The 20,316-nt window shown below is 32.8% G+C and overlaps 1 pseudogene; it reads right to left on the bottom strand.

Annotated features, from left to right (window-relative positions):
- LOC149536606 (potassium channel KAT2-like) overlaps nucleotides 1-13,600 on the bottom strand; it is a 111,680-nt pseudogene extending 98,080 nt beyond the window's left edge.
- Between the last annotated feature and the right edge of the window lie 6,716 nt (nucleotides 13,601-20,316).

Consider the following 20,316-nt stretch of genomic DNA (forward strand, 5'->3'; position numbering starts at 1 on the left):
TGAGTTTGATAGGAAAATCTACATAGATGGCTTAAGTTTGTTCTTAAGAGAATGGTGAATAATTGAAGGATCACCAAACAAATCAAGGATGAACGTGAAAAGAAAGGCTTAGTAGGGAATCAACACATGAACTAAATAGAGATCTAAAACTCCAAAGTGAGTTGAGATCATACACATCAAACCCTCTTACTTTCTTTCTAATCATTGTAAAAAATTTGTATTGAAATCCTTTTAATCAAAGGTTGACCTACCAATCATTAAGGACTTGATATTCTGCGTAAATCCTTTAGCAAGATGACATTCTAGTGGAATTTTCTAAAGCCCTCTAACAAGGACACACCTAACAAGGAAATTAAATCCTCTAACCAAGTCACATTTAATAGTGTGTATTATAACCTTTAATAGGGTTGGCTCCTAATAGGGCTCACTTCAGAAGAGTGAAATTTAAAAGTGGTGACATGTTACTGGTAGTTTTTCCCAAATTTGGTATCCACATTAAATCCTAGTGTTAAATTTTTGTTGAATGTTTATGTTGTTTTACATTTCAAATGTTTACATTCTACAAGTCTTTTATAGTAGGACAGTGAACTACTAGTTAATATTGTTATCTAGATTATAGTAGAGACCAAGTTACATTATGATAGGCAGAATAGATAATGTTTAATTGTTTAATTGTTCAATTGGTACTAATGGAGCTCGAGTAACTAATTCACCCCTACCCCCATCCCCTCTCAGTTATTCTAAATATTCTAATAATTGGTATCATAGAACCAATGCTTATTTTAAAAGAAGTTTGAAGGTACTTAAAGCTAAATATTATGACTCACAAAAGGGATGAACAAGGATAAATTTGCCTCATGGTAAATGTTGATGAGGCTACACATATCTAGTATTGGTGATGTTGCAATAAACTTTGTGGAAATTGAATATGTGAAGATAAAAATTGTTCCTTTAACTACTCAACAACTGAAAGAAATGAAAGAACACAATCAAGCAATGTTGATTATTTTAGCCCTAAGTTATGTCAAGTTTGATGACATAAAAAGTTGCAAAAGTGCAACATAGATGTGGGATAAACTAAAGACCATTTATGGAGGAGATGAAAATGTCTTAAAAGATAAATTAGAGAGTTTGGGGGAAAATTTGATGAAATGAGAATGATAGAAGGTGAGAACATAGTATAGTATTACACAAGAATCAAGGAATGTGTGAATGTCATTTGAGGTGCAAGAGGAACAATTGAAGAGGAAATAGTGATAGGTATTGAGATCTCTACTTCCTATATATGCCATTAGGGTTTTTGAAATACAAGAGATGAGATTTACTCTGGGTAACAAATTGACTTTGGAAGGTGTAATTGGTAGACTTATGTCTAATTTTGATAACTACACACCTGCTACCATTGAATCTATGTTTAAGTCATATTTTTTTCTTAGAAAGAGAAAAGACAAACATGTAAAGGAAGATAGTAACACTTTTGATCATGAGCTTGATGAACTTGAAGCACTTATTGAAAAAATATTTGTAAGAGGCAGAGGTAAATACAAAGGTAAATTAACTATAATTTTTTTTTCATGCAACAAGTTTGTTCATATTGTTGCAAGATGTCCTGATAGAAAAGACAAGGATGAGAGAAAGGAAAGAAAGTACAAAGGAAGGAGAGATGATCAAGACTATTGAAAATACAATAGGGAAAGTAAACTATGGGGGGGGGGGGGTGGTGAATCAGTACTTCAAAAATTTAACCAAAATGTCATTCACCATAGATCCATTTCACAATTTGCGTGTAAACTAAAATACCAAACTAAACATATTCATCCATAGCATGAAAACAAGCAAAAATTTCACACATATGAAACAAGATATTTGGTTACCCAGAAACCCTTCAATAAGAAGGTAAAACTAGCATGGGGATGATACCAACAAATCTTCACTACTATAGTTGTGAAGTGTATCTAGTGGAGGTTACAATGTTTGATCATAAACTATGATCTACCCTATGAAAGGTATTCCATATTAAAGGCTCACAAAAATTGTTAGATCTTACTCTATTAAAGGATTTAAACACCCTATTAGAAGTGTTCTTGGTTAAAGGAATTCAACTTACAATGAAGTATGCACCTTGTTAAAGGATTTACAAAAGTCTACTAGGACTACTTGATTAAGAGATTTTACTGATTCACCTATTAGAATGTCTTAGCCTTGATCCTTTGGTTAGCATCTCTCTACTAGATATCATATCACCTCTTTCTTAATGTATTCTTGATCCTCTCTAATTAGATGTATCACTTTTTTTCTCTCTACTTTCCTCTATTCTCTCTAACTAATTCTACAATTCATATCTCAATTACAACTCCTTAGTCACCATGAATGCTTTATCTATGCATACTCTCTTTGCTCGTACAATGTTTTAGGGTTTTCCTTCATTAAGAATACCTAGGTGACCTATGGTTAGGTAGGCACCAATGATTTTGATTCACCCATTTTCCCACTTAGAACATCCCTCAATCTGATTGATTACATGTACTGCATAGGGATTCTTAATATAGATCCATTCTTATTATCTATAATCGCAAAACAATCCTTAAGTTAACCCAAAAATGGTTTACATAGGAGATTGTACCATTACAAACAACTATGTCCAAAACTATTTACTCAACACTTGAAGCCTCTAATGTTCATCATCCACTATATCTTCAATGTTGTAACATGACCTTTGAATGACTTAGCATCTATTGTTCACTCGGCATTTGAATCACTTGACATCTATTAAATTGCTTGGCACTAGAGTGACTCAACACTAACTGTCTACTCAAAATGTACTAGTGCTTGGCATATACTGCATATTTTTCTTGGCATGCACTATCTGACAACTTATGCTCGGCATACACTAATTGCTTGGCACTAGAGTGACTCAACACTAACTATCTACTCAAAATGTACTAGTGCTTGGCATATAGTGCATATTTTTCTTGGCATGCACTATTTGAAAGCTTATACTCAGCATTTGAATCCCTAAGTGCTTACTAAATAACAAATTTAAGGGTTTTGTCACTCATGTGTCAAAACCAAAATGAGATCAATAATCTCTCGCTTTCACATGAGTGGAAAAAACACTTTATCATGCATATATAACCCTTTTTGGCATAACTCAAATAATCTATATTCTTTACTCATCTCACATACACATTTTTGTAATGTTCAAAATTTTGCAAAATGACTTATCAGTCATAGCTCAAAACGTCATAACCCCCCCTGAGTTGAGTAAATTTGTGTGAACTAATGGCTTACTCTATTTCTACATTTACTCCCCCTTTGTGTGTTCTCTCCTTTTCTATCTCAATTTCCCTTTTCTTCAATATACCCCTATTCTTCATCATCCCCCTTTTTTTGACACTTATGTAATGGGTGATACACAAATAGTATGTTTGTCCAAAAAATGTTTGTTGGACCTTGATTATAGTCTTCAGTGTTGCATCCCAATTGTTGCACACTACCTCTAGATATTGAATTTGAACATCTAGCTCAATAGCAAGGTCCACGAATCCTTAATGAGTAGAAAGATAAGGATCTTTCTTCATGAATGTTTCTACAAAGGCTAGTTACTTGTGCAACACCTCCATGTGTGGGGTCAACATGGCTTGAATATTTATCAAGGTAGCTCTAGTATTTTCATCTTGTGCATGTAATGCAGCTAGCTGACCTTGAGTAGATAAAAATCCTTGAAAATGAATCTGGCTTTGACTAGGAGACAACTTAATAATATTACCTATTGTCTTTAAATCTCCATGTAGCTAGTCAATAGCCCTCTGTGCTTCTTGTGTGAATAAATTCACATTACAAATATTTTTGTATAGAGAAAATACATTCTATAACATCTTCTTTACATCTTCCATCTTGGTTTCTAATTGAACCTATCTTAGTACAATGACGCTAGAAATATTTTCATCAACCTTTATTAGAAATCTTCTCTCAGACCATCCTAAAAGTTTAGCATTTGTGTCTAGGTCTACATCATTGATCTTATCAACCATATTAACTAGTTCCTCAATAATAGGTTTATCATTATTAGGTATTGGGAGGCTAAATGCATCAAGAAATATGTCTTTGATGTCATATAGAACTTATCTTTTCCTATGCTCCATTCTAAGTAACTCCTTGTGCTTATTCCTTGCTAGAGCTTCTTGCAATATGCTCAACTCTTCTATGGTGATTATTACAAGATCAAACTTTAGAAGTTCAATCACCTCATCTAAGTTGACATCTCCATCAAATGCACCTTCTCTAATCTTAGATGTGTCAAGACTAGTCCTAGATGATTGCAATGGTGTAGCATTTATAATCGGCCTATGAAGAGTTTGATTAGGAATAAGAGATGTAGAGATTGGTAACATAACCAAAGTCTAAATAGCTATCCATTCCTTTGGTTTCATAGTCAAAATTGACTCTTCAGTCCTATCCTTCTCCTTATTTGTTTTATCTTTTTCACCTTGTATTTTTGAGTTAGGTGTAGGACTTTCTTCTTGACCTATATGGACTTGTGTCCCATTAGGTGTAGGACTTCCCATCCTTCTCAACTATAAAAAAATGCTTGCAATGAAGCATTTGGCACTAATATTATGATATTTGATGTCCTAAGTTGAGTACTTCAGTTTTGAGCACTTCAATTTTGAGCAAACCAATTTTGCACTCTTTGGGTATTTCTGTAAATATTCCTTTAGTAAGTATAGTATTAGTTTTCACAGCTAGTCCTAGCATATCTACAATTATTTCTATTCTGGGTACAAAAGCAATAAGTGTGAGGACGGTTGAGCCCAAGGTTCAACCCAACACAAAAATTTTGAGTAAAGGAAAAGAGCTAGAGGAAGATATTGATTTAGATGAGGAAATTGTTATCCCAAATTGGGACATTTCCAAGCTTACCTTAGACCAAATGTAGTTATTTGGTGAACTCCTCCAGAAAAAGGCTAAACAACAGAAACTAAGAGAGGAGAGAGATAACACTGGTACATTTTAGCAAATATGTGATTACATGAATAAAAAAATTAATCACACCACTAAAATTTTTAGTCACATGACTAAAATTGATTACATACTACTATTTCTTTATAATTTACAACTATAGTGACTAAATAAGTGACTCATTTGATCATGAGGTAAAATCACAAGATCAACCAAATAAAAGTGACTAAATAGACTACCGAATAAATGACTAAATAAGTGAATGAAATATTAGTCACTAATAATTAGTCAACTAAACAAGAACTACTAAATAGATGACTAAATATAGTTAAACACTACTAATCAATCACCCAAAAAATATGTTTGAATAATAATCAGAGCTTAATATTAGAGGATTCTTGGTTTGCAAAAAAAAAATTCCTTTCATGGAAGGCATAGTCACATTCACCATCCACTCCTTCCTAATGTTGAGATCCTACCCACACACCTTAACCATCACATCCTTACAACATTAAGAAAACATTCTCAACATCCTTGGGTTCATTAGAGATTGATAATCCAAGTTCATTAGTCCCTCTAAGAAGAATATTATTTCATATAACTATTTCAAAATTAATGGACTTACAATAGGAATTGATTTAGGAGGACTTGGAAATGATGGCATCATATGTCCTATATTTTCCATTTCCAAGTGATCCATATTTTTAGCTAGCTTTTGAAACTTGCATTTCATTTCATGCCCTTCCATAAGTTGTTCATTCAAATCTTGTTCAATGAAGATATGGTTTTTTACTTTCTTACCCTCAATTATACATGATCAGGGGCCTATTAAAATAATATACCATGACTACATTGGAAACAAATTTAAGACATTTTTTCAAGACAAAAAATTTAAGAATGTTTAAGAAAGAAAGAGGGTAAAAGTGATTTGCTAACATTAGACTTAAGATCTTAAATAAATGTAAGAAAATGGTTAAATTTTAATGAAGGAATTTTAAAACATAAAATAAAATTACAAACAAATTACACCTAAGTCATAAAATAATCTAAAAGAGAATAAAAGTCTAAAATTATGACAAAAGAAGGCAAAAGTACCTCATAGATTAAAGAAAGAATACAAAGAAATTAAAACTAAACTAATAAAACATAAATATATAGATTTCATTAACAAAATAACAAAATTATTAGTTCCTGCCAAGGCAGGAATATTTATGCATTCATGTCAATACAAATATAACATTAACACTAACCAATCAAATCTAAAAATTTAAAAGATTATATGAGATTTCAAATGTTTATATCTTTTTCTAATTTTTCATTATTTTATAAATCACATTTTTCATCCATTCTATTGGTCCATACTATTTTTGGTGGGGGAGAAAATTAATTTTCTTCAACAAAAAATACAAATATTTTCTAACAACTTCATCTTGCATTAATGAATGTATTAATTATAACTTTATCTTTTTCACATTTGTGATAAATTGATAAGATTTTGTTTTTTCAATCATTTTATCTTCCACATCACACAACATGTCTAATCAATATTAATTATCACAATCTATTAAATATTTTTAATTTCTTATTTTAAATATATTTATTATTAATTTTACATTGATGTTTATTTTTGACTATATGATATAACTTGTTCCTAAAACTTCATGTAATACATAAGTTCAACTATAACTATATATATATATATATATATATATATATATATATATATATATATGTGTCTTTTTAATATAATTTTAATATGTTATATCTTTGTGTTTGAATTTCTTCTTTTTTTTATAACTTTTCTTTTTTAATAAAAGTAGTTAAATTATTACTATTATTTTACTTTTATAAAAATAAATTAAACAATATTTTTTTAAATTATATTTTATAATAGTGTTTGTAATATGTATAATTGATAAGTGTTACAATTTTTAAATTATATTATTTATTATTATTAATATTTTTTATTTAAACAATTTATCATTTAGTTTAAATACATTTAAAACTTAAATATATATTTTAATATTAAATCAATAATTATATTTTACATCAAAAAAATACTAAAGAAATAACCAAGAAATAGAAATAATTCAATTCTAAAAGATATATAAATTATTATTAGGTTTTTATAAACTATGTATTAAAATTAAATAGTTATATTTTATTTCTTATTTATTACATCATATTTATTCATCAACATCAAATTTATATGTATTACATCTATTTATTATTTACAAATGTACATATTAAATTATATAGATATTATTTCATAATTAAAAATTACTTGATTTTATGAAAAAAATTGGAAATACAAAACATTAAATAGTAAACCTTCTCTAATTGTGTAAAATTAAACAATTAGTTTTACTTATAAAATATTTTTATATTTCAATACATTTCATTTTTTTCTTATAGAAATGTGAGTTTTAATATAAAAATTAAATTCTTCGTTTCATTAATTAAAATATAATATATTTTAATTCTTTATTGTAACCATGATTTTATTTTGACTATTTGTTTTATTAAGAAAAATATTTATATTTAATTCTCTCTCTCTCACACACACACAACTTATGTTGGTATCACTCTATCTTACTATTTTATCTCTCTTCCTCTTCCCCCTCTATATTATCTATCCTTTTTTCCTCTGCATATATGTTTACATTGTTATTGTTGTATACTATTATTTATCTCTATCCTAGTTTTTGTCTAGTGCTAATGATTAAAAATAGTGTGAGTTCCATTTGATAATCAAGATGAGAATAATACATAGTTGGGGGAGTTATTCCAACTACCTATGGTTGTCTAGTAGCATGCATGATATGCTTAAACATATAATGTGATACTCCAAATGCTTCATCAGTTCTTCGAGTTCTAAGATTCAAATATTGGTATTTATATCTTTCCTCATTGCACATAATTTAAGTTGTCAATGTAAAAGGTGCAAATTTGTCTAAAGCATATGTATTGATCGTAGTATGATATTAAGTACATAGTGCCATATTGGGGACTTTGGCCTCTTATTCTTGGGCTTAAATGCCCAAAGATATAATAATATAGCACGAGAACTTAACAATAAAATATGAGCCATCCTATCAGATCACAAGTGCATTTCTAGGATGAGAATTTAACAAAAAATATGAGCAATCCTATCAGATCATAAGGGCATTTCTAGGCAAAAATTAATGCATTCATAATGTTAATTTAGATTCTCACTCATCTACACCTCTACAACCATTATACATTAGGCAGGAACTATGATGCATTGTGTCTCTTGTTATAAAAAAGGAAATGACAAGGGACATGCATTTTTTATTAGGTCCAATGCCATAGGTGGGAAATAAACTTTTGGGAATGGAATCCTGAAGGTGGGTTTTTTCCATTTGCAAATTCCATGACAATGGCATTATTGTGCTTGCCAATCTTGTGAAGCAAGAAATTTACATGAACAGTGATGTCAAAGTATATTTCATAGCAGGATTGGAGTTGTTTCAAGGTAAGTGAAAATTGTACGCAGAGCTTGCAATTGGTCTAGGATAGCAATTTTTAATATAATTATTCTATTGCTAATGGAGTTTATTTATTTTGGAGTGAATTAGCTTTGTAAGTACATGAAATTAGAAGTCTTTTTGCATATTGGTTTGAGTTTCTAATGTTTCACTATAATCTACTGGGTGATTATGAAACTCTTGCTTAGAAAATTGTCTGCATTGTTTAGAAAATTGTCTGTTGGGTGATTATGAAACCCTTGTTTAGAAAATTGTTTGTTGGGTGATTATGAGACCCTTGTTTGGAAAATTTCCTGTTATAAATTTTTCAAGTGTGTCTTATGCCTACTAAGATTCAATTTCCAAAAATACTTTTCGCATAAAGAGTTTTTAATTTATTGAAATTTATAGGGGTTTGATTAAGTTTTGTATTTCATAGCTTATATTTACTTATCCTTAATATAGCTATGTATTTTTTGTTCTATGTTGTGGGGTCAATCTTTTTCATTCTGTTGGTAAACAGATTGTTCTTTTGTATTATTACTCTTTATTACCCAATTAAGAACAATATTTGATCATAAATAGTTGGAAAGCCTCTTGTGAATAATTTAGCTTGCCTCTGAATTGATAGGTACAGCTCCCTAAAACAAATTTGCAATGAATTTTCTTTTCTTCCTAAACTACTTTGTGGTATGTTCTTAACCTGAGAACAGTAGAGGAATAACCAAGCTAGACCTAAATTAAATCCAACTCAGGCAGATAATAACTTCTCAATAGAGAAACAAATTCATGTACCCACACATCTTATGAATCCATAAATCCATTCACATAATCAACTGATGCTAAACTAAGTCAAACTCAAATCTAAATTACAACTGATGAATCGGGAAAAACTAATAGAATTCTTTCTTCAAATGAATTATAACAATACTTATTACATTCATTGGTATTCTAGAAAACAAGGGAAATGAAACTCTATTCTTCCTTAGTTCTCTATGATACAGAAAGGAAATACTAACTAATGACAATACGTACTGGAACAGAAAATGATTTGAAATAAAATACCATTCAATTGTCTTTGCAAAAAATAGTACTTTACACCAAAAAATTTGACGACCTTTCATTAATCATTCAACTTCATACATATAGATTTTGAGAGATGACCATTACAATAGGAATTTTAATCGATTCATCTTGTGAGGAGACAAATGGCAAGATGCCAGTTTGTCATATTACAAAATTTACAAAATCAGTTGAAGCTACAAAAGAAAGTGAAAAGGAGGCATCATCGAATCATTTAGACTTCTTCCTCTTTTCAACTTTTTCCCTATATGCCTTAGTGGAAACTATAATGGGAACTAATTCCTCATGACTAGGCACGTGTACATTAGTGACTCTTAAGAGCCATTTTGAATGTTCTCGAGCCAACTCATTCGCAGAATTTAGATGTTAGTCAATTCTTCAGCAGATCTGTGTATGCATTCACCTAGTGTCTGTAGCTTTATCACTCTATTTTGGACACTTGACACCATTCTTGACAGGTTACTTAAATACATGGAGAAGTTGTTCTTCATTATCTCCACTCCAATAAGGGCTCTCCCTTGACCGCTAATTTGTGGCTCAGTGTGTAATCCTTTCATCAATTCGAATGCCCTATCTTGAGTTCTCTTCACTTTATCTTCTATTTCCTTGAGTCCTTTTTTAGCTTCTTGAATCATCTCTAGCTTGAATTGCATACCCTGGAGCCATTCAAACAGGAGTTCAGTCCCTTTCTTCAATTTTTTTACTTCAACCGCCTCCTTTTTCTTCATTTGGATAATCATTTTCAAGAGAGAAATACACTCATCACATCTTGCTTTCTCCGCAGTCAGAGTGTGTTGATTAGATGAGATATTATCTTTCTTAGTCTCCAATCGAAGGATAACATTCCCAATTTGACCAATCAGAGCAACTCCATCTACATTGAGTTTATCAATCCACTCTTTTCCAATCTAACCAAAATGTCTATCTTTCTAGAGCTGTGAGATGAAAGCTTGCACTTCCTCTACTGTAGGATTTTCAGTAGCAAGCACACCAGTAATGATTGCCAATGGAACAACTTGCTGCCTGATGAATCTTTTGAGTTCTTCTATCTCAACTTTCATCTTAATCTTTGATAATTTGAGTTTTTCTAACTGACCTTCTATTATCTCATTGCCCGATCTCCATAAGCCAACTTTTGTATCATGCCTGGCCTCTCCAAGATCAATTGAATGCAGAGTGAAGTCTTCAGGAGTCATATCCTCAATCTGCCCTACTTTATTTGGTTTTGCAATCTCCATAGTCAAATGTCTGGTCTCTAGATCCTGCCCAAGTATGGACAAAGTTTTTTGCTTCTTAGCTTTTACTATGGCTGACCAAGAGCGTACCGCTTGAGACACAACATCCTTTGTAGGAACAGTTTCATCTTTCCTCTTTCTTTTTCTTTCTAAGGTGTCTTCAAGCTAGGACTCTGTACCAATCACCTTAGAAGCCATTCCAAGTGACTCTATGCTAAATATTTTCTTCTTTACTAGAGTCATTGCTACTGTTGTTGCAGAGAAGGGGTTCTTCAAATCTTGAGAGAGGAGCCGAGATGAACCTGAGACATTCTTTTCTTCTTGAGTTCTCTTTGCAGCTTCATCAGATTCAATGGACTCACTACTGTTTCTCTTATCATCTCCAATCTCTACTATCTTGATGGGAGAACTAGTTGGTTTCAAAAGAGAAGCACCTGCAGATGGAGTAGGGCTATGATGAGGAGATGAAACTGGGGTAACACAGGGATATGGAATTGGAGTAGCATGTAGAGATGGAGTTGGAGTGGTGTGAGGAGGCGAGGCTAGAGTGGTGGTTCCATCTTTTGGCTCTTCTGTCCCTTTTTCTTCAGTACCGGCCTAAGCTCCAATCACTGGTAGAGAACCTCCTTGGGAAGCTAGAGCTATTAAAATATTCTTCTCGAGGGGTTGATCACCTCCTCTTGCAGATTGAGTCGGCCCTTGAGTAGCCGAAGTTGTAACACTGGGTGTGGCGCTTTGAGAGGAGGTGGGAGTAGCAGCCACTGGAGAAGCTTGAGTAGTCTTGCTCCTGCTCTGGCTTTATTTCGCTGTCCACTCAGCCCATTTCCTAGTTCTCTTGATGATCTGGGCCATCATAACATCAATAGCTTCTTCTATATTTACACACGGCTTGGAGTTGATTGGGATGTTTCTCAATTTGGTCAAATATGTATTACTATACATATTTTTCCCATCATCTTCTAGCCCTTCCACATCCAACTCAATTCCATAGGTCTTTATTTGATCTACTATGAGTCTAGCAAAGGCACGGTCTCGGCTCTCTAGCTCATCTTTGCAATCAGCCTAGTAATCTTCTATAGTAGTTACATGTTTGATGATGCTTCCAATTTGAAGCACATCTCTAGCATACCCATTTGGATCAAACATGGGCCTTATCATTTCATACTCCTCTAGTTTGTATTTGTTCACGAATGCTTTAAGTATGTTCTTTGCATCAGATCTAGATTCACAACTATAAGCTCCAACTTTTATGGGGAATTCATACCCCTTCTTTCTCAAACTGGTGCTCAGCACATTTACTTGGATTGCTTGCCTAAAGATCTCGATGAGCATGATCATATCATCTGGATATCTAGGAAGCTTCAGGGGAAATTCGTCAAACACTGCAAGATGCAAATAAGAGAAAGATGAGAATTGAATAAAATAATAGCCAAACTGGCTGATGACCGCCATTGCTTTTGGGCTGAACCTCCACTCCGGACACCCTTGGAGTTCCCTGCAGATTCTCATAGTGAATGCATCATTAACCCGGATACACTCCGCATAGCTATTATGTAACTGTAAGCATGGATAAAACTCATAGCTTTTTACATTTTCGGGAAAATTCTCTATTCTGGAGAGTCCTAGCCACAATTGTAGGGAAGCCAACATATATATCAAGAAAGATGACATATAAAATGAATTATAAAACTTGGCTGCACTGAGAGCCCTAGAAAGATGTTCACTAACTTCAAATGCCTAGTCAACATACTGTGTGTTTGAGTAGATAATTTGCACCATAAAGAAGTATTGTTCTATAAAATTGAGCGCTTCTGCCTCACCTTTTAGTTAATGCAAGAGGACCAAAATATCCACAATTTTGGGCTTAAGATCCATGCCAAACAGGGTTTTAGGGACCTTACTTTTTGCTCCCCTTGGCTTTTGGAACCAAGAGTTCATGATTTCCTTCTGCCACACCATCTTCCTTAGGGAGAATTCAGACATGGCTCCTCTGATTGTTAGCTTAGAGAACTCCTCTTGTTCTGGAATCCACAAATAGTTCACCACTGCTTGCCTATGAATTGAAATCAATACCGTTTGATTAGGCAATAGGATCTTCTTGGTGTCCAGGTTGTAATGATTAATACATTTGACAACTAGTTTCAGAGCTTGTACTGTGATAGGAAACCCAGCTACCTCCACCAATCCACTTCCTCAGAGTTTCTTCGTTATAGGGTGAATCAGCTCAGTTCTTAACCTTCTCTAAAAATCTTGCACAACAAAGAAATGTAACGAAGTATCATAGATAATCTGCCATGTTGACTTGATTCCACCCAGCCCATCAAAACTAGAGAATCTTGATGCCATCTTGCTTGATATAGAATGATAGAAATTCAACAATTGTGATAATGTAAAGAAACAAACCCTAAACTTTGAAGTTTTTTGGAAGCACTATTCAATATAATAGTATAACAATAAGGTGGTGATTTGAAATTCTGTTAGGTTCTTCTTTATATAAGAACCCTTAATTTACCCGTTAAATTCCACAATCCGTGCCACACGAGCGAATTTAAGGATAAATCCATTGGATTAGTAAATGTAAGGGTTTTAAAGGATTTCTCTTTGTCATTTCACTATTTTCGTTGGCCCAATGGTAACTCTCCTTTATTACTGACTTGCCTTTCCATTTTCACCCAGTTTCGAAAAAACAAGAACGAAGTACTCCCTGGGGAAAAATCCGCTTGGCTAGATTTCGCTCAAAATATCCTTACAAATTTAACTAATTTGCTTCCATTTCTATCCCAAACACATCTAGTGATCAATTCAAACACTTACCATGCTTGCAGTAGCCATTTTTCATTGGATGCAAAAAATTGCTCTTGAGGGTAGAAAACTCGGAATGGAGAAGGCGATTTCCATTTTTTCGCTTACACTTTTGTTTTACCTTTTCTGCCTTAAGTACTTTACTATAAGCCTTTGGAAAACATAAAAAAGGTTTTGAAAGTGAAAAATGGGGCCCACTAGTAACTTTACCCTTCTATTTAGGCCTTTTTAGAAAACTTACTTCTTGGTTCGAAACCCACCAAAGGAGAAGCTATTTCTGAGGTTTCCACCGATGCTTATTCTGATCATCCTGGTGAGTTCTGAGTGATTCCCACTATGAAAACACGATAATACTTGAATGATCCATCCATATTATGACTCACCTTTCCTTGATTCAACCTACAAATAACATTTATAGATCTCTGCAGAGTTTCACCTTCGGGGTGCGGAAACCCGCTAAGGAGAAGAAGAAACTTGATTTTTTGCCAATTCAACTTTCTTTATACTCGGATCAAATGAGCTGCAAGTACATTCATCTGAGGTAGCATTATTCAAGAATCTTCATCAAGTAAGGATCTAGATTACCTGCATGACTCATGACAATAAGGAACACCTGCCTGGCTATATAATGTGGGAAAAGGAAAAAGATGGAAACCCGATGGAGAAACTTAACACTTGAGGAAGGAAAGACCAACTGACTCGACCGGCCTAAACACAATACGAGTTAAATCCTCCACTTTGCAAAATTGGACTACGGTAAAAAGTGGGGCAACACATTCCTAGTAGCCAACATTCCCCTAATTTATTTCAAGAGTAGAAAGCTTGGTTTTTCATCAAGAGAGTAGAAGATTCATGATAGTAGATGGTGAAATTGATCAATGAATAGAAGGTTAATTAACATTTTCAAGAGAAAGAGGTAGTCTTTCCATTCAAAGAGTATGATCATAGTGCATTGTTGTCCTCTTTTAGTGTTCAAGCATTGGATGAAAAACATTTACTCTTCTATAGAAAGATTATTTTGTTGTGTTTTTATAGTTCATTCACCAGATGTAAGGTTTTTCTATTTTGAAAATCCCTTTTCCCTTTTTTGTATCATTTAAGAGTCATATTTACTATAAAGTGGAGTACTTTAAGGAATTCTTGCAAATTGTGAATAATGTTAACACCATGGACTCCATTTTGTCATTGTCATATTAAGAATAGACTACAGGGGACCAACCTTCTTATTCAAATAGACCCAAACACAAAATGAACTCTCAAAATCCATCATCAACAGACCAAGTTGCCTTTCTCCACTCATAGGCCTATAATGGGAATCAAGACTAGCTTTTAGGAAGGTTCTAATGGAAATGTAACACATCTAGCCAAATGCTTTGATCTTGCAAAGGGAAGATGTGTCTAATTAGACTTTGATAAGGTGACCACTTTTGCCTCCAACTACAATAGATGTTCCAAACTAACTTTAAGAAAACTTATTGATGGAAATGTCCCTTGAAAATGTGAACTACTCATCCACAATTGTTTTTTAAAAATGAAGTAAATTGTTAAAGAAAGAGGAATTATTCTAATTATTTATGGCTCTATTAATTGGATGCTCAGACTGAGAACATGCAATCAGTCACATTGATCAGTATAGCAACCCCCTTGCATGTATTGGAAAGCATAGTGGGCTCTATTAAGATCCTCCCTTGTTTTTGAGACTCCAAATAGAATACACCAATCATCCTGGAATAATGTAAAGTGCTAACTATTTGAGAGGAGAAAAATTAATGTTTCTTCGCAATCTTTTTGCAATGTCAATATAGCCTTGTTTTGTAAGAACACTCACTTATCAACTCTTTCTATGAGACATTAATCTAAATTTAAACTTTAAGGTTCATCACAATTATACCAACAAACTCAATACTTAGAAAAAATATCAAGCCAACTAGTATTAGAATCTTCTATTTGTCTAGGATTAAAACAAGGAATAACCATTCAGTTAATTAGTTGCACACTAGTATTAATAAAATAGAATTCACATGAGATTAGTAACCCAATTTTTCAACATCTTCATTTCTTTCAATAACCTTAAAACTATGACTATTCCAGAATGTCAATAAAAAATAATATTTGTCAGTCAATAAAGTTGCTTCTAGCTTCTTGGGACTCATGGACACCTTCATCCTTACTTGTCATTTTCATTCTTAACTATCAAAGATCAGATACAACAAAACCTACTGCATTATTGGATAAAGAATGACCACATCAAGCATTCCTTATGACTGTCAATAGTATTCACAATATGCAACGTCCATACAAGTACTTTTATAATACATACATCTTCCTTCCACTAGGGCATCAAGTTTCTCTAGAAGTACAAAACGATTCAATTTCAAATCATATACATATCAAACCCATTGAGTCCTCTTACAAGTCCCAAAATATCACCAATTCTCAATGGTCTCTTTTCAAGTTCTTTATAAAGCCTTGTAGATACCTCTGTAATTGAGGGTTTAGTAGCATATTTTACAAAATCTATTGGATCTCTAACCAAAATTTATAGCCAAACCCCAGACTTGGTTTAAATAAAATATGCCTCACCATACATGATTGCCAAATAAACTTTAATGGTTGTTCAATCCATTTATACAGAAGGAAATGCACAAAACTAGTGAAGAATGTGACTAAGATAATAAAAAACATATAAAACTCCCATTGGACAAAGGAACATTGGTTAAGATGCAATTTTTGGTCTAACTGCTTATAACAACTATGTTACTCACACTTAAGAATAATAAGTGGTAAAAAAATGCAACATGCATTTTAAATCCCCTTTCCTTGGTGTAGATAGAACTTCTAATATGATGCTCTATAACAAGTCACACCACTCCAACTTCCATTAGGACCATATCATGGATCCATAAACCAATCACACTCATCTGTCTCTTCCCAGGACTCTAATTCTATATATACTCTTTCACACAACCACTTACCAAACCTTTTTCCTCAGCACTAAACAAATTCTAAGTATGATTTCTTTCACTTTCATTGATCCCATCAAAACATTCTTCTTTTTGTCTTAAAGCTTCTGGAAATCCCAAATCAACTCTATCGTTATATCCTTGTGACTACTTATGTGACTTTTCCAAATACTCACTATTTTTTTCGTAAACTCCTAATCTTGATCAGTAGTTTTAGCCTCAAAACCTTGTTTATCATTAGATACCTTAAACCTCCCCTTTGTATTTTTCCTGAGGCTAGTTTCTGTCAGATGTGATGTAACTCTAATATCAGGAAACCCCCTATTCCTGTAATCCTCAAGAAATGACAGTTTAAACACTTCCCATTGAGACAGTCACCACACTAAATGAATCTGCCTACGTATCCTTTACCAAAAACCTGGATACTCTAGCAGCTCTCCATTACACCTTCCTAACCCTTTCTTTCCACACAAGTGATCTTCTAAGTTAGAATCAACCACAATCAATATCCTACAACTTGATAAGAAGATTTTACGAAGAGTCTTTTCAATAAGAAGATCTCTTTAAAACAAGTTGCTTCCAAAATACAATCAAACAAATATAGCAGTTCATAGGGTGACTAGGTTAGTAAAATGTCATTATGTGGCCTTGAGAAGACAAAATCACTAGAACTAGCTAGCTTCTCCTCATACCTCAAGAAGAGGCATTGATTCATATGGTAAGTATTCACTTACACAGAGAACATAGATACCAAGTTGGTTTCATAGCGATGAGAATGAAACACCACTTACCACGATAGTGACTAGGGTTGCCAGTACATCCTTACTGGTACAACGTCAAAGCCAAAAAGCCACTGTAAATTTTCCCTTTTCTGAGGGTATTTAATTTCATTTTCCTTTTTGAACTATTATCACAATGTACAATATGCTACAGGAAGAACCCAATAACCATCATAAAATTCTCATCACTCTCCATGAGAAAATAAAATTAAAGCCTTGTGACTCATGCCAATACTTAAAACTGGCATGAAGTGCCAAGCCTCTTTCTATTGCTTGAGCTCATACTTTCTGTTTGGAGCAAAAGAATTCAGCAAAAGATCCTTAAATATTCAGTAAACAAAGTCCATTCTTCCTCATTCATATCTGAGAAACTAGTACACCTCAGTGATGCAAACAACCCTGAATAAAAAGTGTTTCTTTAATGATTGAATGAAGGCTTCCCTGAATTCCTCAATAGAGCTGGATTTTGCATTTTAAGAATTGGTTCTTGCATTTCATTTTCCTCTAAAGATGAAATCTATTCTTACTTTGAAAGTGTACTCCAACAACCAATCTTTGGAGTTCTAAGTGAAGGGAAATTTGATTCAAAGGGAAACTTACCTCTATGTGAACTTTTGGGTGTACCATTTGAATTATAATTGATGAACAAATTAGTTTTTTGGGAAGGGGATGATATGAATTGAGGAAACAAATAGGGAACTCTTCCAATTTCAAATTTATTAACATCATTTACTTCCACAGAGTCATGTCTAGGTGAAGAAAAAAATTATTCAAAGGGAAACTTGCCTCTACATGAACTATTGTGTGTACTATTTGAAACAAAATTAATGTGCAAATCAGTTCTTTGGGAAGGGGATGACAAGGATCAGTGAAACAAATAGGGAACTCTACCAGTGTCAAATTTATTAGAGCCGTTTACTTCCCTACAGTCACATTGATTTTCATCATTATGCCATATTTCCTTCATCCAAACATTACTTGCAGAGTTTATGTATCTGTCCTCATCATCCTCATAGTCCATGTCAAACTGAATCTGCTCATCTGTATATTCTTCTTCCAGTGAAATTTCTGAATAATTTCCTCCCCTACTTCTCCTTTAGACTTAATGACATTCATTTCAATTGAGCTCCAACATTTTCTACATACAGACAACTTCTAGTTCACTCAGTGTCTCTTCCATTCTCTGAGATTCATGGCTCATCATTGCTCCGATTTCTGCAAGATAAAGTCCATATTTTAGATGATTTCAAGTAAAACATAGATCTAGATTTAATACAGAAACATACGGCCCCATTAGCAGGCCATTACCACTTCACTGCTAGCATTGTATATGCTCTTTATGTTATATGTAACGACCTTGTCTTTGACTCTTCTATGTTGTCAACTCTGTTTCTACTTTCAAAATAGTCTTATCAGAAAATGATGTTCTATAAATGTATATCATTGTATTCCCTCCATTTGAAATCTTTGTCTCATAACTATGTAATTGTTGTAGTATTTCATCTTGAAGATCACCGTGTATTTTCCATACACGTGTCACTATTATTGCAACATCCCTTCCCACAATTCTTTGGCGTATCTTTTAATTTTTTTGATTTTCTTTCATTGTCATGCTTTGAGATTATTAACTTGGGGTATGTTGTCCTTTATTATTTTCATGACAGACATTCCTTTAATAGAAACACTAATTAATTGATGCAGAGCATCTGTAATGATTCCCAAATCTGAAAATATCAACTTTTTTTACTGTCAAAACACTGACAGGTTCAACATTGTATATCTTCCTATATTCTTTCTCATGAAGCATGTAATTCACTGATTATTCAAATAACCTTGTCACAAAGCCCATTTCTTTTCAAATGTCACCTTCATTCAATCTGTAATCATTTCAGGGCCAAGAATCTTATACCAAATTAGACTTTTGGGTAACACCAAATCTGATTTATGATTTATGATTATATTAAAAAAATCAAGTAAGAAAACACCGTGAATCAATTTCTCTCTCAATTAAACATGATTATATATATCAACTTCCCAAATGGCCAAGTCTATAACATCAAACCATAATTATGGTAAATGAAAAAAAATCTGCATTTCATGTGTAAATGGAAAAGGAAATCCATCCCCTTACAAATCTTATTGCAATCTGGTTTTGAAACAAAAATCTGATTTATGAGAACCAAATCCATATTTGCTTAAACCAAATTAAGTTATCATCAAATGTAATCTGAACTTTATGTATTTAATGAACTTGGAGTAACCCATTATAAATCCATTTGCTTCTTTTGGAAACCTCAAATTCATTTCATAAACCAATTTCTATGACATGGCTCTTAAAAATAAAATCAGATTTACGCTCTAATCAAGCCAAAACCGTAAAAATTAATTTTCAAATTAGACTTAAATTGATTTGATGTAAGAAATTGATAGCTTTCAAAGATAAAATTTGAAACACTATTTCTCCAATTCAAACTAATCTGAAACTAAAAAGAAGAAATCGATACCATAATGCCTTCCACCAAATAAATCATAATCAGTCTGCTTCATGAGCAAGATTATTGCTGCACTATAAATTTGCACGTAACCAATTCTTGATTCGTTTCTCCATGTAAAATCAATACCATATATGATTAAATCCAATCTATTTACATCCAAACCAAAATTCTAACTGACAACTTCATTCAAAAAATGAAACACATCACCACAAACATAACAGAGATAAAACAAAACTTCATTTCTTTCTTTCAGATTTTCGAATACAAAACCAAACCAAACCAAATACCATTCTTTGATCCTTCATTCAGATGGCTTTGGTTGTACAGCCAGAGAGCCATGCTTAGATCCACATCCTTCTCCCTCTCTCTATATTCTTTTTTATCATTATAATTATTTTCTAAGCGATCACATTAACCAACCTATTCTCCACTTGTCATTTGTCAGTTGCATTATATTTTTTAATTCTACATCCCATTTCGGATTTAGCACTTTTTGTGAACTTTATGAT

This window comes from Cupressus sempervirens, chromosome 10, assembly GCF_028749045.1.
Source record: "Cupressus sempervirens isolate cs-2001-9-10 chromosome 10, ASM2874904v1, whole genome shotgun sequence".
NCBI classification, from domain to species: domain Eukaryota; kingdom Viridiplantae; phylum Streptophyta; class Pinopsida; order Cupressales; family Cupressaceae; genus Cupressus; species Cupressus sempervirens.